Source organism: Rhodnius prolixus, unplaced genomic scaffold, assembly GCF_049639745.1.
Source record: "Rhodnius prolixus isolate KJV_2025 unplaced genomic scaffold, Rpr scaffold_1, whole genome shotgun sequence".
In the NCBI taxonomy this organism is placed as follows: Eukaryota; Metazoa; Arthropoda; class Insecta; order Hemiptera; family Reduviidae; genus Rhodnius; species Rhodnius prolixus.
The window spans coordinates 29,411,215-29,433,565 of NW_027411581.1; the positions used below are offsets into that span (position 1 = coordinate 29,411,215).

Consider the following 22,351-nt stretch of genomic DNA (forward strand, 5'->3'; position numbering starts at 1 on the left):
CCGGCAATTACAAGATAGAAGGGAAGATGAGGTTTCTGAATTAGGTTAGTGGAGGAGTCCTTAGGGTCGTAAGTAATTCCTTGTGATACTTAACTCGCTTGCCAAGTTGCTAAGTACAACTTCACCAGTGTCTATACATCTGAGGGATTTCCCAGCTACTACGCCGGGGGACCACCAGTCTACCTAGAAACTACTTTATCAATTACCATTCCCCTACATCCATTTCATATAGGACGTTGGGACAAACTAGATAACTATAATTGGTTTGGCTTGTAGATAATTATAAGAGGGTGTGCGAGCAAAGCACGCGAGCTAACCCAACATTCCGCGCTTGGGTTAACAACCTGTACAGTCTTGTTTTACATTTGAGCTGTTGTAATTTTGAGGCTTACTTTGTCCGACCCAAGAAGGAAAAGTGAAGATAATGACCCGGCAAGTACAGTATACAGATCTTTGCTTCTGTTTTTCCCTTACGGTACCAGCAAGAGAAGATATTACGATCGACTAATTATGTTTTTGCGAGTTTTTACCAGATTTTTGTTCCAAGTAGTGGTTTCTCTAAATTGGTCTGCGAGTGAGCAGCATAACTCAAAAACGGAAAATGGAATACTGCTCAAATTAGTGACTTTGAATCGGTAATAATAAGCTTTTGGATAAAACTAGCCAATATCAAGTGTTACTTTTCTCAATAGGTTTTCTATTGTTTATTTACCGAAAATATCCATTTTCAGTTCCTATGTGAACAAAAAAAGTTGTTCTTATAACACGTTCTGAGAATCTATAACATAATTTAAAAACAATCGCAGAAAATTGTTATTTGATGTTTAGCTAACAGAGTTAATATGATAGCCTCTTTCTAGGAGAATAAAACGGCACTTCACATGTTGTGTCATTGCGAAGATGCACTTGTCTGGCTAAGGATGTTACTCCTCGGGGAGGAAAAATCAAGGCCTGCGAGCTTTACTCAGGAGCCGCTCTCCAGAAATAAGAATCTGATTAAACAGACGGGCCTTGAAGGCGAGCTATAGAGTAATGGGAGCCACAATAGATCCATTGGGTCGCTTTTAAGGCTTTTATGGCCGCCATGCTGGAATCTAAGAGTTAATAATGCCATCAGAGGTTAATCATTCCGTTTGAATCCTCAAATGTAAATTGAAACTAAACGTTACCATATCATTTCTTTTGCTTAAACGCCAATTAAACTGCTGCCAACCAACAGAATCAATTTATTGAGTAGCTAGCGGTTTCCTTAGGACCAAACATTCTCCTTGTAAAATGACGGGTTAATTTATACCTTTACGAAGAAAGCTTTAAGAAAAGTTGTTTTGAAAGGGGGCCATTGTTTTTTCTTTAATTTCATTCTTAAACTGGTTAAAAAACAATCGTTCAGTAAACTTGCACTTTTGATTGGTGCATTTCATATTTAACGGCAAAACTTAACTGCGCAAAAACAAAAGATTCTGCCCTCACACTAGCCGAGACTTAGCATTACTCAACCTTCTGCTACTAGCTGTGGTTGGGTTAGCCAACAAGAAGGCTGGGGACGGAGGGATTTGGACAAAATCCATTTCAGTAGATCTCTATTAAATAGAACGCTGGAAGCCACAACGCAAACTTCTGCTCTATTTGCTACCATCCGCAGTATATTTATGTCAATCCGTTCAAATCATTAATAATTCTATTAGCCAAATAATAAACTCTCAAATAAGTTAATGATCACAGAATACCGATAAAGATTCAGAAACAGGAATTTTCCTTCTTTTTCAGTGAAGAAGATAAAGAAACGTGAAATTTCTGGATTTAAAAAGGATTTCATTCCTCCAGGTAAATGTGAAATCCCCATTAGTCAGTTAACAGAATTAGTTATTTTAAGCGAAGTTTTTAATATTTTTGTACGTAATTACCATCCTATATGAACTAGTCTCCGTTGATTCATTAATGAGTTTAGTTTAACAGATGTAAAAGTGATACTTAAAGACAGTAATTGCACAGCTTGAACTCATAGTATTGTACATTAGTAGAACAACTAGTAGCCCTGCCTGTTTGGATAACTCCGTATTTGTTGTTTGCAAAGCTGTTTTGTGCTTGTTCGCTTGTTCTTCGCTTTCTTGTTTCCTCTTTATGAACACTAGTCCTCTCTTAATTCTTTTCAGTGTTATTACAGGACAAGATTTAAACTGAAATAGAGATGGTAATATTTCTTTCTGCTACTCTTTGAGTGGCGGTGTTAGTTGTGCCCACTTTTTTATTTCTATTTTTTAAATCGTAAGTTTATTTTTTATTATTTAATTAAAATGTTTCCTAGCCACTACTCTTGTGAATAGGGTGTTACGATCTTATTAATTCCTCATATAAGATTGAAGAGAAAGCCAGATGGATATTCTGTAATACTCATTACATATTGGTTAGACTGGCTGCACACTATTATTATTAATCTACCCAATGTGGGATTTATGTACACCTAAAATAATAGACTACTCTGAATGTAGGCGAACTGGCTACCTGAGTTCGGGCGTGTACAGTTGTCTCGAAATCTCTCTTACAAATTTCTGAATTACTTCTTTAAATTTGAAGAAAAATGATACGCCTACAGGCAGTTGAAGTTAATTTTGCATGCAGCTGCACACCGCACGGTGAATGACTTCGTTAGGGCGAGATTATTAGGCCAGAGTTATAAATCTTGTCGTTTTGAAATAAATAAATATAATGATGGTAATTGGCTCGTTTGGAGAATGGAGTTAATTCGAATTAAATCGGGTCCGATCTCAGGCCTTCTTTTTAAGCGCTTCCACCATATTTGAATAATAAATACAATAGCGAGTTAGCAGCGATCCATTAACTTGACAAGATTAGTGATAAATCTTAAATAAGACGTATAGATAGTTTGAATCTCAGCCAACGTCTTTATTCTTATACTTATTCTTAACAAATCTAATAGCTTTTAGATTAGCTGAATCGGCGCAACTATCTTCAAATGTTTACCTAGTATCGTCCTGCTCAAAATCAGAGGCGGAAGTCTGCATGACTGCAATATGCCTTCTTACGTGGATTAAAGGAAGATAAAAATGATTAGCAATTTTTTTTTTTGTGAGTGAATGAATAGTGATAGACAGAAAGGAAAAGAAATTGTTTAGGGAGGGATAGAGCAGAATATCTAAAAGATGTAAAACTGCAAGGCAGCTCCAAACTTTATATTCTGTTCACAGGCACCACCGGCGGGATCGATCTAACAGGAAGGTTATTTCCGCTACAAAACTTCAAACAAAAGTGCGCCTCTGTTGAAAGGATTGTTAATAGGCTCCAGGATATGAAAGAGTTCCAGGTAAATGAAACTGGATGGTTACAGAACTCACCACAGCCGCGCTGTTCCGTCCAGAATCGGAAATATCAAGTTCAGAGTTGAATCATTGCCTCTACGTGATTGTTTAAAATCAGTTTTCACTGGAAAACATTTTTTTTGTTTTCTTTTGGAATCGTTAAATGAAGGCCCACTGTTGCTCTAAATTTAGTAAAGGAAGTTGATGTTTCAGTCTCTGTGATGGTAGCTGATCTTTACTTTAATCATACAAACAAAATAATGAAATGTAAATTTATTATTAACTTTAGTTTTAAACTATGATTACGAAATAAAACAAATCTTAGACACTGGTATAACTTCTAACCTCACGACGCCATGATGTTATGGAACAGTATTAAATTTTTTATAACATCATCCTAAACTAAATCAGGTACAGAAAAAATGAAAAAAAAAAAATGGCAATTAGTCTGACGTAAAGCCCCGCCTGAAAAAAAATAAACGGTTACTTGTTTTACTTTATAGAAAACTAATGTAAAACCTACTTAAAACTTATAATTACAATTTTTGCTACTAATTAATGTCAAGATTACCATTCCCAGTTTAGGAAACTATTGTTAAACAGATTTTTACATTTCCAAATCCGAAGTATTTCCACTGTTCTAAATTCAGTAACCTACCTGATCTTCAGCGGGAATCAATTTCCTCTAAATTTTGTAGTTTATCTTCTGAATTATTCAAACTATTGCAGAAAATATTCACTGGTGCACTTTTTTGAGGGAAAGATTTCCAGTTTATTGTCCAGTTATACGCTCGTGGCGCATATCCTGGACGTGGTGGTTAAAATTCACAATTTCCCAACTCGGAAAGTAGGAAATAATGTAACGAAATGATTGATGCTTTTTTTGGGAACAAAGAAACAGAACAAAATTTTAAAAAAAGATGGGAAAAATACTTTCAGTAAAGTTGCCCTTTCATTGGCTTATTCCAAACGAATTTCAGTGTTGGAGGTGCGACGGTATCCATTGGGAAGATCATATTTATGTTTTGTGTTTAATTTCAAACTGTTTTTTTCAAACACTAATCACTAAGAAGAGTTCTTTCCGAAATCAGGGGATTAACCAGTTGTGTGTTTGACGTGTTTAGACGTCAAACCAAATCTCGACGTGTATACCAGTTGTGAAAAATATAAAGTTGCCATTAACTTTAAAAACTCGAAATTTTAATTACCATACAATACAATAAGAATATTATTTGGTGGGATGTTGCCTTTATCTTACCAATAGAACTGCTAAGTATTTTATACGGAGGGGGGAGTCAGCCAAATGATAAGTGGTTGGTACATGTTTGGTCTCCGCATCAGAGATTGGGAATTAGGCACACAAATAGAAGCTCTCAACCCTTGTGCAATGCCGTTTTTACCTTAGATAGAGGTTAAGACATCAGTACGTGCATGATTTCATTTTGCACAGAGTTCAAAGCCCTTTTCTTCCTTGTAAAAGCTCTTGCGTCCCTAGTTAACTAGGCAATGCATACGTGAAGCGGTGCAAGGCTTTGAAATGAACAGAATGCTCTGTAATCTCAAGCTTCACAGATTGCAGAAAAAGTGATTGCAGTGTCTATTAAGACGTTGTAAATTTTTGGTTGTTTTGCCCTGCGTACGACGTGTATACACGTCATTGTCTGATTTTAATTCCACACACTGTGTGGGGTTTTTAAAACTGAATTCCACGCTTAACTGGTTAAAAGACATTTGTAACCAGGGCAGCTTAAAATCCCGAACAGTATAAGATTATCGCTGTGTATATTGGTAGATTTAACCCGACAGGGTAAAGTCCACCAAAATAATGGTACCAGCGGAGAGCGAGGAGACAGCACTCCGCTACCCGCACTCGCAGTGTGCGTATCTCCTCTCTTATGAGTAATTATTGTAAATATTGTATTTTAGTGTGGTTTTTGTGGTAGTGTGGAGTGGTTTTTGTGTGTATATACAGATCCCCCCTACTCACCTGCTCAGGCCGAGGAGGTTTTTAATTTTATTTTTTGTGTGTCTGGATAACCCAGGTAAGAGCCTTATCTTAACTTTCCTTGTGGCGCTCGAAATTTTCCGGGCTCGATACATTTATTCTGAGTTAACTCTCAATTTCTAAAATTTTACGATTTCAATAGTTGCGAGCAGTTTACTGTCTTCTAAGACAGCACAAATTTGTCATTTTGGCTCGTAATTGATGATAACTAATCTTTATTGTTGGAAATAATGATAGAAATAATTATTTACTTTAATGTGGCAGAGAATTCCTTATGGTAGGAGGGTTTGGGATGGGGTAGTTTGGTAAGTTGTAGCAGACTAAGTGGGAGCTCTATTATATTTTATGTGGCACTAAAAGTGTGGAACAGTTGATGATGTGTGAATCACGACAAAACTTTCCCAGATAACATTTATTCTTCGGACCATTATAAAACAGTTTCTACTTCCCCTAAAATGATTATGGGGCAGTTTTAAATGAAGGATAAAAATAATAATAAAAAAATATACTACCATTGGAGTACCGCCAACATAAAACTTTATCATTAAGTTTGGTTTAATGTCTTGGAATTGTTTTATATATATAAGTGCGTATGTCTAAAAAAACAAGTAAAACTAGGCAATGAGATAAGTGGGTGGCAGTTCCCTATGATTTTGTTGGCTGTGGGTAGTTGGTATGGAAATATTAGCATAACATTGCGCGGCTGGAATTAAACTGTTCGCAATAAACACTCTGGTTTGCAATTAGAGTAAATATATTGCTGGGTTAATTGTCGGTCAAGCCGCTCAAACAGTTTATTTGGCCGACCTCATCTGCATACACTCGCCATTAAAGTTGACGCACTCAGACCCAGGCTTATTTTTTTTTTTAATTTTCCAGATCAATTTCAGAAAAATAAATTTTTTCTTAATAGGTACTTTAATTTCAGTTTTTTGCTGGCATATATTTTGTGACAACTGATAATGTTAGCGTTGCAATGGAGTTACCGGAACCTAAGGTTACTACTTCATTTTAAGATAGCAAATTTGGTGTCATAATTTCTTTCTTTTCATGATTTGAACGTTATCTGTTTGAGCACTCTGTTCTTGACTAAAAGAAGTTTGATGACATCCCTGAGACGCTCAGCGAGCTGCATCCTTTCAAATTCTACTTTCCTAAGAAAGCCAAACTACCTGGTTAGAATATTTCTTTTTCCAAACCTTTACATTCTAAAGATAGCATTTCTCGGATATAAGCGAGATGTTCAGAAATTGTAAAGGTATCTTCACCATCACTTTACACTATCCGCAAGGCTCAATGCCACTTGAGCCACAATATTGTGCTCGATGCCACTTGTGATTCTGGAACGACCAGGAAACTGTTAGCCTTAACTACCTACTTCGTTTTGAGCGTTGCAGCCACAAAGCGATTTTGCTGTTGCTCAAACCTTATCAATGTTCTGTTATTTTCCACGTTTCCAAAGATCTGTTGGAGAGGATCGTAATCTTTAACCCTATCAGGAGAATAATTTTTTAGTCGATTGAGATATAGGATGACAATTTGTTGCATTATTGATGTTAAAGTTGCATTTGATCCATCCTTTAATTCCACCTGAAATGGGCAAATCATTCTGAAAATCCTAGGCTCTTTTTCGTCCTTGGACGATATACATCAGCTCTAGTTCCTTCAGTGGCGATTTATTTTATATCCCAATTCATCAGTTCATATCCTGATTATTTTATCTGGGTAGGCTGCGGCCGGAGTGAATCTTAAATTTTACATTAATAAAACCCTTCAAACAAACTTCTTCTGAATATCGGTCTTATCACTGTGGTTGTCATAAAGCACACATCATTAAAATACGTTGGGTTTCCAATTTCTTGACGGAAATACAGGAATTTGTTATTACGTACCAAACTGTTTTTGGAAATGATGTGTGACTTTCCCATCAATCTTTTTTAAATTAAGGCATTGGCCTTGACGGCAAATTAAATAATAAAATAAAATAGAGAATATGGGTAGTTCTTTTACTGCTAATTTGTGTAATGAATGAAAAATTTTGTAGTTTCGTTTTCAATTAAAGCAAAGATCTCTGTTATACGCATGTGATATGCTAATTCAGTAAGAACTAATTTTCATTCTCCGTCTGGACTGTAATCTCATGCTCAAAATGAAAACAGAATTACACAATGACACAGTTACCCTTAATGGCGAATCTATTATCTAACTGGACGCGACATTACCATAACCTTTAAATTTCTGTTCGAAACGACAGTGTGATTAAAGGGTGCCTCATTTCTCCAATAAATCCTATTTGTTGGCTACTCTATTCCAGAAGCGAGAATCGCAGAAGAGATTTCTCTCGTTATCAGCTATTCTCTTTGCTATTCTGAGTACTGCCTTCCTACTAAATCTCTTTAAGATAGATACAGAATATTCTCGCTCCTTGCTCTCATTGCACTTGTCGTGCTCATTAGATGAAAGCCTAAATCCAACTCGTAGTCATAATTTAAAAAGATCATTGGTACATATGTTTAAAGGAGGGTGGCCGAATGATTCCGTAGCACCTTTGCAGGCCTAAAGAGATGGGCTTTTTGTGCGAGTTACGAGCTCAAGCTCATGTCAGCTCGTCGTCAAATCTAAGAACCATTTTATCATAGAGAAGTCTTCAAATCCAAAATAATGCGATAAACAAAAAGAAAAGTTCGACGCGATGGAACAACCAATCCTCGCTACTTCATAACACTTTCTCAGATAATTGCCTTAATGATAAATCGCTGTTTAATTTATTTTAAACACTTATTTTGTGAATAACGTTTTATATTCTGCAATTTTAACAAATAAAGTTAACCCTTTTTTTTCGAGATAAAAAGTTGAAAAGAAAATAAGTTCTTACGATTTAAATGAACTACAATATATCGCTAATTAAGTTTTTAATTTTTAACTTTGAAGTATATATCTTTAAAGAGATTGGTGTGGAAAGAGGGCGTTCCTTCTGTAAGCAGGTAATTAACGACAAACACTTTTGAACTTTGTACATTTTAACATAATTTTATTAAAAAATTTTTTTAATGCAACACTTTTAAATTAACTTGAACCAGCATCACATCTTTTAATTCCATTTTTAATTTTAATTTTATTTGGTTAACTCGCTCTTATCTAACTTCGAAACTGAAATTACAGTACTTTCGAAATTTCCTTTAGTGAGTTTCGTTAATTAATTTTGAATGATACAGCTTTTTTAGCGTGATTGTCAAAGAAGACTGGGTAAATTGGTAAAAATATAAGAATTAGATTTGTTGCTAGGTTCAAAATAATTGCAATTTTGCTTTGGGTGATCTAACAAGGAAATTTTAATGGAAAGATTTAGAGTTAACTAAAAGCCTAAATTCAGTGTTATCGCCCAATAACGATAGAGTCAGGAATTTAAAAAAAACAGAATACTATCCGCGTACCGAAGAAAGGAAGATTTCGATTTCTTGAAAGAAGTTGTTATTGGGTCTCTGGTGTGTGGGCTGATGCAACAGGCTAAAGAGTATCAGGATGTAAATGTTGCTGTGGAGGACGATCTAATGAAGGTGGTGATTGAAAGGTAAGCCTACTTTGAAGGTACTCACTTGGTGGAGTCCTGTTGAAGTCAATGAAGAAGTAGAGATTATAGTAGCTGGTTTGGCTTAAACTTGACGTGCAATCGGAACTTCTTTGCAGGAACACCAACTGTTTACTTCCGGTTTTAAAGAATGTTTAAAATGAAAATGAAAAATTATGTAAAATATAGTAATTTACTTTTTCATAAATTATTTCTCAAAATATCTAAATTTATCCGATGGCACTTTCCATTTGAAATTATCCCTGTTGTTTGCAACGTCTATTAATTTGCAAACAATATCGCTTTAAGTTGGAAGTAATAGTGAAATGGCATCTGATGGCAGTTTAGTTACCTGCGAGGGTGAAGAGGTACTAAAGTCGATATCAGGATGGTGGTTAGGGACGTTGCGGGTGGGTTCTGCTTTGTAAGCGTGTGCCTGCTGTTTGGCATTGTTCCCAGTAACCCTCAAACCAATTGTTCCTTCATAAGATCACAGCCTCTCCTTTCTTGCCCACTTCTTGAAGCGAAGTGCTTGTCGTTGAAAGCCAACCTTATACTCTAAAAGGAAGTTTTACAACTGGAAAACTTTTAATTCTTGATAACAGAGAATCCTTCTATATTTTACTCCATTGTAGAAATATTCACTGATGACGGTATTGTTTGTAAGTCATGGCTTAAAATGAGCTACACCATTTTATTATTTTTATTCGAGAGAAGGTGCTAATTTTTTGTTTAAAGTTTTCATCAGAAATATCCGTTTTTGAGGTCCCCTGAGTCCGTAAAAGTGGTTTTCACAAATTTGTTTGTGTGTTGTTTATTTGGGATCATTAGCATAATTAAAACGCGAAAAATCATAGAGTTCAAATTTGCTCTTTGAATCCACCGTATATGAGTCAAAGGACTTTTTGCAAATCAACCAATCGGATCTACCTCTTTACTTCATCGATTTTCAGTTTTATAAAATTTTCCCTAATGTGACTCTAACGGTTTTCTTTAAACTGCGATGCACATTGCACACGTGTAAATTTACAATTTTTAGTAGTAACATTCTTTTATGGAAATGCTTCTTGAGGTGTATCGGCAGCGTGGTGGATTTCGATTCCCTCTTAAGTTTTATGTAATGCGACCTCATTACTTATGTAATATTTCCAAAAAAATTAAGCTTGAAAGGACTAGAACATATTGATTTATTGTGGATTAAGTTTTATGACGTAAATACGAGGGTCGTTTGAAAAGTCCGTGCAAAAATAAAAACTACTTAATTTTTTGGGGCAAACCTTTTTTATTTTTCAACATAGTCTCCTTCTAGGCTTATACACTTTGTCCAACGCTGCTCTAGTTTGTTGATCCCTTCCGAATAATAGGATTTGTCCAAGTCTGAAAAATAGCCATTCGTTTCTGCAATCACCTCCTCGTTTGAATAAAATCTTTTTCCCGCCAGCCATTTCTTCATATTGGGGAACAAATAGTAGTCCGAGGGAGCCAAGTCTGGAGAATAGGGGGGGATATGAAACGAGTTGGAACCCTATTTCCATTAATTTTGCGACCACAACTGCTGAGGTGTGAGCTGGTGCGTTGTCGTGATGGAAAAGGACTTTTTTGTGGGCCAATCGTGGGCGTTTTTCTTGCAGCTCGGTTTTCAAACGGTCCAATAACGATGAATAATATGCACCTGTAATAGTTTTACCCTTTTCCAGATAGTCGATGAGGATTGTTCCTTGCGAATCCCAAAAGACAGTCGCCATAATCATTCCGGCCGAAGGAACGGTCTTCGTCTTTTTTGGCGCAGATTCCCCCTTGGTAACCCATTGTTTAGATTGTTCTTTGGTCTCAGGAGTGTAGTGATGTATCCATGTTTCATCCACAGTGACGAAACGACGCTTAAAGTCCTGCGGATTCTTCTGGAACAGCTGCAAACCGCCCTTGCAACACTTCACACGATTTCGTTTTTGGTCAAGCGTGAGCAATCGCGGCACCCATCTTGCGGATAGCTTTGTCATGTCCAAATGTTGATGCAAAATATTATGTACCCGTTCATTCGAGATGTCCACAGCACTAGCAATCTCACGCACCTTCACTCTTCTGTCATCCATCACCATATCATGGATTTTATCAATGATTTCTGGAGTAGTTACCTCAACAGGGCGGCCAGAACGTTCAGCGTCACTTGTGCCCATATGGCCACTCCGAAAATTTTGAAACCACTTATAAACTGTTCTAATCGAAGGTGCAGAGTCAGCATAATGTTTATCAAGCTTCTCTTTAGTCTCCTGAGGCGTTTTGCCTTTCATAAAGTAGTGTTTAATCAACACACGAAATTCTTTTTTGTCCATTTTTTGAAAATCACTCGACTTCCTCGATTCAAACGAATGCCAAACACAAAGAAATAGACCGATCTGGCTGAAACTTTGTGTGTGTTCTTCCAAGAGATGCTACTAACTAAACATAACCTCGATACGCGCCAGTGGTGCTATCTCTCTGACTTTGCACGGACTTTTCAAACGACCCTCGTAGTGGTGTTAGAAAGTCATTTGTGTATTTCATTCCAGATATCATTTCTTTCTTTTAAAATCCCTTCCAGCTCATTGTAAAATTCAAGATACTCTATTCCAACAACTTATTCTTTTTTTTTTAATTAAAATCAACCAAAGATTCGTTTCATGGGTGAATATGGTTCAATTTCTGTTTGCCTCTGAGAAGCAGCATTCTCTAAAAGAGTAAGATATTGTTGAGTTGTTTTACCCATTTCAAATAATTTAATTCAGAATGTATCTGTGAGCGAGAGTGCCTCTTTATTGGTGTTTTTCGTTTTTAGCAATTTGCGCACAAAATTAGTTTAAGAGTTTTTTTTGTTTTGTTTTCATAAATTGCTGCAATATGAAGTCATTTAACTGTCGACTCATGCGAACGTCAGAGTAAGCACGATAAATCCTTAAAGGATGTTCAGGAATTAAACACATGGTAAAAGGCTTATAATTTAAAGAACCTCACAATCCGAATGATAGTGATGGAGAAAATAGATGATTCATTGTTTTCTAAGTGAGAGGAGAATAGCGCTAGTTAGTGCTTGTCATGTCTACATCTTGGGCTGCAAGAGTCCGATAAATTGCTGCTAATGTCGAAAGAATAGAGTCAAATTGTTTGTGTTTAGTTTTATTTTTCGATTTTTATAGACACCAAAAAGAACAAATCAACACCGTGACTACTTATTTGTATAATAGAAAGAAAACTGAAAATCATTCTACGTTAGCTTTTATTTAAATGATTCTTTACGTTTCTTTTTTCTTATTATTACAGCAGTAGAACATTGTAATATTTCGGTTTACAATAAACATAACTAACAGCTCCATCAATGAAGAAATAAATTAGTGATAGAAGAGCTGAAAACAAAAAAGAATATATCAAATTTTGCGTAGTTCCTGTAGTTCGAGAGTATTATTTAAGGCGGATGTTCTAAAGGAAGGACATGATGCCTCAACTCTTATCCAAGTGGCTAACTTTACACCTGCCATTACAGTACCTTTTCAAGTCCATTAGAGACCAGTTTCTAAACTTATGGCTCTGGATTACATCCATCATTCCTCAGCCTGCATTGTACCAAGCGCTGGGCGTTTCCCAAGTTCTTTCGCCACACGATTGTACGTACCCACATTGCAGACATTGTGCATGCCGCGAATTGCTTTCAAGAACTACATGCCATTGTGCATGCCCAGTAATCAACTGCTTACTTTAGACGGTTTCTGCTACATTTGAAAAATCTCGAGCTAATTCTATTGCTTAACATTCTGAAAACTCTCTTTGACTGGGTGCAAGAGTTTAGTTGGCGCCATCTCTTGCAATTCCCTTTCTTTGATTCTTGCAACCCAGTAGTTGGCTGAGACAGTAATCACAGGTTCCGCATCTACAAGGCGTTGTGAAGAACGTACTTTGCCAGCTCATTAACTGTTTTCGTTACTCTGAATTCTTCTTTGATGCCAAGGAATCCATAAACTTAATTAACAGCTCCATCAATGAAGAAGACTTTACTGAAAAAAGCTTTCTTCTGTTCTAATTCTTACAGTCTTCTTCTTCTTTAATTTAGGACAATGACTTGGACTTCCTAATCCACCCTTCTCCTTTCATCCCGATCACCGGTCTTAGAGAGCTATTTATGCACTCTCGAATTCCTTATATGTGCTTCTATGTCATTGAACCACTTAAAACGAGGCCTTCCCTGGTGATCCGTAGGATCGTCATAGAGCATCCTTCTTGGCCAATCGAATGACCTCCATCCTTTTCTCGCAATACTTCCATTTTCTTTTTTATGATTGTCAAGATATCTGGTTCCTTCAGTCCTTTAGCTCCACGTTCGACCAAGCAAACAAACAAATAAATGAATAAACCAAAAAAATTGCATAAAAAATGATGGTGTCCTTGAGGTCCCAGTCCTTGAGGTTACTGAACGCACAAATAAGAAAGCTCAAATCATAAAAACATTTAGATTAATAAAGAACAATTTGTTAAGGCTTTTTTCTTAAAAAAAAAAAAAAAAAAATGACAGTTCACGAAGAGCCACGACACACGTTATTTCAATTAGTCTTAATTATTAGAAATGTATTTTTATATTCATCGCGTTACATCAATTTAGACTGTTTTTTATTAGAATTTTTTATTGGTCCTTTCCGGATTTATTTACGAAAAAGATATTCACAGATTAGGAAGTCTAGATATTTCACATAATATTATCAATTTAATACATTTATTTAAGACTATATTCTTTTAAAAAATAAAAAACTATAACAGTTATTTTTTCATTGCTGTCTCGTTCTAAGCCGGATGATATGATTGTTTCAGAACTGAGGTCCGAACCAAATCACTCACCATCGGACGACTCTGTACATGCACATCTTACATTGAGTAAGTGGAATTGTTTTATTTAATTTTATATTTTCACTGCATCTCAAGATCCAACTGCTCTCTCTAATTGCTCTAATCCTATCGTACATTCCCACGCTTTCTCTGTCATCCCTGACAACCCACCTCGCCGACTGAACCGTCAAGGAACCCGAGACTTCCCGAGATAGCTGCCTGTAACATAAAAAATAAATAAAACTAAATAAATTAATCTGCAATACGGATCCCCTATTACAGTATGAGCGAATTACTTTATATTGAGCTTGTTTCCAACTTATGCTGTATGTAAAATTTTATTTTTAAAACTACTTCAAGCTATGTTTGTTTGTTAGGGAATGCAGATTCAAGAGCTGCCTCCATCTACGAGGGTCGTTTGAAAAGTCCGTGCAAAAATAAAAACTACTTAATTTTTTGGGGTAAACCTTTTTTATTTTTCAACATAGTCTCCTTTTAGGCTTATACACTTCGTCCAACGCTGCTCTAGTTTGTTGATCCCTTCCGAATAATAGGATTTGTCCAAGTCTGAAAAATAGCCATTCGTTTCTGCAATCACCTCCTCGTTTGAATAAAATCTTTTTCCCGCCAGCCATTTCTTCATATTGGGGAACAAATAGTAGTCCGAGGGAGCCAAGTCTGGAGAATAGGGGGGATGTGAAACGAGTTGGAACCCTATTTCCATTAATTTTGCGACCACAACTGCTGAGGTGTGAGCTGGTGCGTTGTCGTGATGGAAAAGGACTTTTTTGTGGGCCAATCGTGGGCGTTTTTCTTGCAGCTCGGTTTTCAAACGGTCCAATAACGATGAATAATATGCACCTGTAATAGTTTTACCCTTTTCCAGATAGTCGATGAGGATTATTCCTTGCGAATCCCAAAAGACAGTCGCCATAATCTTTCCGGCCGAAGGAACGGTCTTCGCCTTTTTTGGCGCAGATTCCCCCTTGGTAACCCATTGTTTAGATTGTTCTTTGGTCTCAGGAGTGTAGTGATGTATCCATGTTTCATCCACAGTGACGAAACGACGCTTAAAGTCCTGCGGATTCTTCTGGAACAGCTGCAAACCGTCCTTGTAACACATCACACGATTTCGTTTTTGGTCAAGCGTGAGCAATCGCGGCACCCATCTTGCGGATAGCTTTGTCATGTTGATGCAAAATATTATGTACCCGTTCATTCGAGATACCCACAGCACTAGCAATCTCACGCACCTTCACTCTTCTGTCATCCATCACCATATCATGGATTTTATCAATGATTTCTGGAGTAGTAACCTCAACAGGGCGTCCAGAACGTTCAGCGTCACTTGTGCCCATATGGCCACTCCGAAAATTTTGAAACCACTTATAAACTGTTCTAATCGAAGGTGCAGAGTCACCATAATGTTTATCAAGCTTCTCTTTAGTCTCCTGAGGCGTTTTGCCTTTCATAAAGTAGTGTTTAATCAACACACGAAATTCTTTTTCGTCCATTTTTTGAAAATCACTCGACTTCCTCGATTCAAACGAATGCCAAACACAAAGAAATAGACCGATCTGGCTGAAACTTGGTGTGTGTTCTTCCAAGAGATGCTACTAACTAAACATAACCTCGATACGCGCCAGTGGTGCTATCTCTCTGACTTTGCACGGACTTTTCAAACGACCCTCGTATAGCCCAGTGCATTTTCCGCGAATAATTTTCAATCCAAAAAGTACTACAGATAGTTTAGTGTTTGAATCTGTAATAGCCTTTTCTGTAGGAAGGCAGGAGTTTTCTAAAAAAAAGAAATACTTTTACTTTTTCTTCCTAACGAGGGGAAGTATTGCGATCGCGTCAAATTTTCATCAAATTAAATTTAAAAAAAATTTTGGGCCCGTTTTTGGTCCAATTAAGTTGTTTTGATTTCACAAAGTAGGCTGACGACTCTTTTTTTCTTTCCAAAATATAACGCTCGCAATTACCTCAGTATAGTTACTCTTAATATCTTGCCTGTGTGCCTGTGGTAACCAAAAATAGCCTACAGTTCAACAATGATATTTAGGTGTATGAAATCGGCCTACTGAACACGACACTTTGCTTGATCAATTTTACAGAATTTTGGGATTTTCTGGAAAGAAAACAACTTTTCTCTAAAGTGCTATTGCAGTCTATTTTATCGTCTTACCAGTTATAAAGTTTGATTACTTACTGAATAAGCAAAGTAAAATAACAAACTTTTCGAAAATTGGCCAACTTTACTCATGACATTTACAGTTTTTAGCGATTTTTTTTTTCAGAAAATGGCATATTTTTGAAGTCAAGCCATTTTTTTTTTGGTAGGAATTGGAACTTTCAAGAATCGATTCAATTAATCGATGTTTTCAACAGTTTGATGGATTCATTAGTTAAAATGTACGAACATCTAACTTCGATTTATTCTGAAGAATCACAAACTTGATGCGAAGAGCAGTTTGGATAAAAGTAAATAGCACACCTCAAAAAAGTACTAAGAGAACTGAAGACAGGCATGTTTCTGTCCGGTTATTGTCAGATTTACATATTTTAATTCACAGCTACTAAACTGTTCTGTCATTAACGGAAATATCGGAATACTCTATCACGCACCAAACATCTCCAAGGTTGGACGAATGACCGCCATGAATGTTCCTTTCTTCAGCGATAGCTAAGATATTAGCTTGAGATTTGCGCTAATGGGTCATTAGAAAATACTTGGGTATAATTATTAAAGAATCTCAGCCGTGGGAAATTGATTATATATATATTTATTTCTTTGTATGTTTGTCTTTTCGTTTGTAAGACATTCATTAAAAAGTTAAGAAGTAGTGCAGATAAGATGTTCGCTTACTATTAGCTGGATTATGGGGGACGCCTAACTGATGTTAGACAGGATGCTTTTACCAGGCACGTCGCTTCTTAGCGGACATGCACAACCAATAAGCTTGTCAGTGGCTCGTTATACCTCGTGTTAATTGGCCAGAGAGAGAGATTGGTAAAAAGGTCACTGAATATAGGTAGCTCTATCTCACTCATACACACTGAACATACAAACACACTAAACTCTGCTCCCTCTACTTCTTCTTTTATCTCACTCCATCAACAGCAACATCAGCCAGTAGACATAGAATTCAATTGAATAGACTGTCGATCTCCTGGGGACAGGATTTTTCATTAGTGATGTTTGCTTTGTTATTTTGTTCAGCCGAGTGCAAAGAAAATTGGACCTGTACCTGCTGCTGGTTAGGCACAAAATGCAGAATACATATGCGCATGTATATTACTTTTCACTTCCATTGTATATACAGCATTCTGTAAGTAAGTAGCCAGCCATATTTAGGGTCGAATCAATAAAATCACGACCACTCTCATTTGATCCCAAGGTTCATTATTTATTTTCAATATTTGCACAGTTAACGTCATATTTGTGATAAAATTAAAATTTGAAGTAATTTTCATCTCAGTGTTCCGAAATTGAGTATTTTTCAGTTTTCCGTAGAGTATAATAGGTTTTTAGAAAATTGATGAAAAATATCTTTTAAGACAAAAAACAAAAACAGCTGTAGATAAAACTTCTCATAGTCAGGTTGGATAGGTTTCCTCTAACGTACCATTTCAGTACAATTATAAAAAAAAGGATGAATGAATCGATTTACTCTAACTGCATAATTAGGAATTCTGCAGTAGAAGTCTCCTTCATGCAATTGAAACTCACTAGTACACACTGCCAGCTGTTGCAATCTGGTTGTCGATAATAATGAAAGTCTCTCTCTATTTATCTTGAGAGTCTGTTGCGATTTCTAGTAATGATAGTGGTTCAGATACACCTCGTTCAAAACGAGGATGGGGAGAGGTAGGGTTTCTTTTGAAACCACAGCAGGAGTCGAGATACCGCACCGGCTCGAACTCCATCAATATGTACATATCTTTGCCCATGATACTAGTACTCGATCTGTACCCTGTGCAATCTTTTAGGCAGTTAAATAGAAAGATACATTTTATGAGACCTTGATATCAAGAAGTTGAAGATCTTTGTCGGCTTATATAAGAACCATGCGAGCTTCATCATGGCACTTGATAAATTTGGAAAATTGGACAAAGTTGAATTGGTTTATCCAGTTAGGGGCTACTCTTTTATGGCGTGTGATCGAGATTCCTCTCTGATCAAGATAAAGCGTAAAAGAATTGAGAGACTCTATCTGATAGAAGAAATTTTAACTTTAATCTTAAACGTTTCTAGTAACCCATCCAAGTTTAGTTTGTACCTGATGAAACACGATGCTTTTGTCATCTTCAGTATTTGGTGGCCTTCTTATTATAAGAAATCTTGTCTCAGTAACTCACCTTCCGCAAAGAAAATAAGGCAAGATTCCAATTATCTACTCATCATCCCCAGAAGTGTGATTGAGTGGTAAGTGGGGGTAATTGAATACTGACAGTTCATTGGTGGGTTTATTTCTAAGAAGTTTAAGCTTCAAAAAGTAAGCAAGGATGCGGTAGCTGTGCTTTCTACACCAGCTTACTCTGAAAGAAGACCACTAATGGTAGGTAAGGTTGGAGATATTAAGAAGAAGCTAAGATACATTGGGGAGGATAATATCCATTTTTCGAAGGAAATCCTTTTACTGTCCTCACAGAAGATGAATATTCTTAATCCTGGCTAGATTCTAGCTATTGATTTTTAATTTCCTATATGAAAGATTGGAAATTAACCATGCCCTCTAAAATAATTGGCTGTACATCACTTGCCAATCATATTCATTCTTTACTTAACTCTTTAGATCCTAAAATACCATCCGTCATTACATTTTTCATTCAGTTTACACATATTAGTGATTTACTAATTTCACATAAAACTTAATTTACTTTATTTACCTCTGCATTAAAAAATTGAAGGAATGCTGAGAATTAAATATTTGTGTCGTCTGGAAGCGTAGTCGCTCCATCTGCATTTCATATAATATATCTAAAGCTGACTATGCAAAACACGTCAGCTATGAAAAAGTCTACAATATTCGTATTGACGTAAGTTGTGTGCCATGAGTTAAAGAGAAATATTATGCTTAATTATTATAAATAATCTAAGGCTCTAAAGATAAGCCTGAGCTTTATTAATAGTTGCAATAATAAAGAATTATTGTCATTACATTAAACAGTTTAAATTTTTAAAAGTTCTGTTGTTTTATAGTTGAATATTTAAACTGAACTGTGGTCTAGGAGGTAATCTTATTTATTAATCAACTAAATCTGAAATTATTACATATTTATTTATATGTAATGATAACATTTTTACTTTTTCTCCAACAAATAAGTAGAAACAAAGATACAGTGTTAAATTACGAAATTGTTTATTCGCAGGAAATATTCGTTTTGATATTCTCTGAGTGATAAAAATGGATTTTAGAAAATATTAGCCTGTTTGTGTTTGTGAACACTATCTCAAAAGTCGCTGGAAGTTTGAATCACATACGTCAATTCGGTTTTGGGAACCTGATCGAACGTTGACGATCATAATCTCCCAAACGAAAGTGTTTTACTACGTATTTGAGTGGGTTTTTCTTTAATTTTTGAGGTTAAAAGTGACTCTTACCGATTCTCTGAACACGTGGTACATCTATATAGTTAGTTGGATTGTATCTATACAGATGGTTTGTTTGACATTTTTTCCCCTGGATAATTCATTTCAAGGTAGAAGAAGGCATTCCTTTTAAAGGAGCAAATTCACTAAGTTCAAGATATTATAATCTTATGATCCAGTTAAAATTATAAAAAAGAAAATATGTCGCTAAAATTTCTGAGAAGGAATCACTTACTTACGGAACTTTGAATAAAAGACAGTAGCTTTGGAAGTGATGCTTTCTCGCTACATCTTCCTCCAAATTGTAATTAATTTAAATTTAAGCTAAATTAATATTAGTAAAAATTCTACTAGATTATTTTAGAATGGTTATTATTAGTAATTATGTACAGCACTAATAGCTAATTCCCGAATTCATATTCATATTTATTGGGCTTGTCATACATTTATTTCAATAGCATTATTAATGCCTTTAGAGGCATTATTGACATCAACATGTGTTACGTAATATAAAAATATACTTGGTGAGTTCTTTATGCTGGTTGTAATGATGTAACTTGGTTAATTGAACAGAGCTATAAACAAAATTTCATTGCAGGCAGCGCATGTTAATATGGACGACTTCATATGGCTTTGAGAGTAAATGGACTAAGTTATGTAGATAATCAGTTTCAACTGAATTAATTAATAGAATTTCATCCTTTATTAACATTGTAATCACTTTTTGAAATCTGAAAAATGATTGTTTCATTTTTCAATCCGGCAAGGTGAAAATAGGAATGGAGTTTATGTGAAAGATTCTTGTAAGGTCTTACAGCTCTTGACAATTACGATTCCGAAATTTCTAAAAAAAAAAGTGGAAATTAGAAGTATTTACTAGTTATATTTTTTAAAAAAAGTTCACTAAGAAGTAACACGGTGTTAACCTATTGTAAATTTGGTGAGAAACAGACATTGATCATTGGGCGACCATGATTACCCTGAGTAGAACAACTGGCGACTGTAGTGAGACCTTTCCATTGGCCCTTGTTGTTTTTAAACTTTAGAAGTCGTTTTCTTAGAGCCAACATGTACAGTACATAAGCAGACAGGACAGAAGACACACCAATCTTACATATAATAAATGTAAACAGATATTGTAATAGTTGAAGCATGAAACCTGAAGATGACCTAGTCCCTGGGTAGAAAGCTTGGCAAAAATTTAAAAAAAAATACGGGATTTGGTCCTATGAATGGTTCTACCGAGTTTCTATTGCATTTAGACAGTTTGCATTAAAGTAATTAACTTATAAATATTATCTGCACTTCCAGCCATTAATTGTTTGGAGCAAAATCTATCCGCCTTGGACTGGAAGATAAAACTTAATCTGTTAAAAAAAAAAAAAAAAAATCCATTATGTATATTACATGTGATATTTAAATTTTGATCTATGGGACAATTAAATTTGTAGCAATCAGTGTTATCTTTCTGATGAATATTAGTCCGGCGGCACACAGACGCCCATGTTGGCTCTTTGCTAATCTATCTCTCAAATTACACCCTTGGATTATAAATCAATTTGGAGGTGGTAGGAGGAGATTGGTAAAGTGCATCCGTACTTACTATACATGTATGTACATGAATCACCCCCAAGTTAGTTTGGCTTTGCCAAAGGGTGACGTCATTTTTGCCACGCAAGAAAACTATATATATTTTTACTATTGACATTTTAGTGAGGGGTATTAACTATTTTTAAGGGGCCGTATGATGGTGATTAGAAGTTAACGATCAATTTGTTAATTTCCTTTTCATTGTGTGATTCTTTTTTTGGTTAAATGTAACGATCACGCAACTGTGGTAGCGGAACGTTTACTTGTACCTCTTACCAAACTGAAACTATAATGAGGCTATTTGTCACTCGCCTCGCCGTGGGTGGGTGCCAAGTTATGAAATATAGTTCTTTCACTGTTATGATAACAAAAGGTGAATGAAGCGACATATATAGAAAGGTACGAAATAAAGAGATTATTCAACAATAGTTGTGTAGAACATATGTTGGCATCAAGATGGGGGAGTGGAACTGCCACCATCAATGCAGCTCATTAGTGGCCAGGACACGGTCTTCCACTTTCCTCTAATTACACATTCACTGGAACTCTCCTTCTTCAACTTTTTTTTCCAGAACTTGAGGACATCTAATCATCTCCCTTTAACTTTTTATTTTTTTTTTTGTGTATGTCCTTTTTGAAAGACTAAATATGGATTGTTCATTAACGCAAGAGCAGTAATATTTGGTTTTCCTATATCGTGCTACAATTTGCGACTTATTTTAAGGAATGTGGCATCAAGTAGGACTTTGGAAAATGATGTATAATATTATGTTCGTTTCAAAAACATAATTAAATAAATATTTTTTGTTTTTGTATGGACTATCGCTAAATAATGGGCCTGTTTTAATGCATCTTAGTGCAGAGCAGGGGTCCCTAAGTTTTTTACCCAGGGGCCAGTTCGCGGTCCCTCAGACCGTTGGAGAGCCGGACTATAAAACAACTATTTAAAAGCAAAAAAAACAAAAAAAAAAAGAGAATAAATAGAATATTTCAAATAAAGAACAAGAAAATTTAAATCACCAAACTGTCCAGTATTTCTGTGAGAACTATGGACTTGCTTTTGGCTAATGAGATGGTCAATGTCCGGTTTAGTTATAATGCTTTGCCTTTCTTCCTACTTCTACTGTTATTTTACACTATTTTCGGAGCCTTGACGCGTGCATCCCGCGTCATCAAAAGTGGTACTGTACATGAGCGACGCAGCGCTTTGCGGTACCGCCACATATAGTGCTTTTCTCACTGACCACCTATGAAAGAGATGCCTCTTCAGGAAAGGCGGCGGGGGCCGGATAAATGCCCTCAAAGGGGCCGCATGTGGCCCGCGGGCCGTAGTTTGGGGACCCCTGGTGAAGTGAGTTCAAACTATAATCACTATTGATTGAAAATGTTTTCAGTTTTAATAACTAATTCTGCTAACACTTCATTTT

At 35.9% G+C, this 22,351-nt stretch overlaps 1 protein-coding gene across 6 annotated transcripts in view; it reads left to right on the forward strand.

The window, feature by feature from the left end:
* The window catches only part of unc-5, a 689,026-nt gene that overhangs the window by 57,103 nt on the left and 609,572 nt on the right, over positions 1 to 22,351 (forward strand). For 4 of the 6 annotated variants that reach the window (XM_074136706.1, XM_074136735.1, XM_074136715.1 and 1 more), the window contains exon 2: positions 13,724 to 13,785. The gene's annotated coding sequence lies outside the window, so the exon portion shown is untranslated. Of the gene's footprint in view, positions 1 to 5,172; positions 5,360 to 13,723; positions 13,787 to 22,351 lie in introns of those variants that run through there. The other 2 variants (XM_074136696.1, XM_074136688.1) reach the window with 2 other exon arrangements.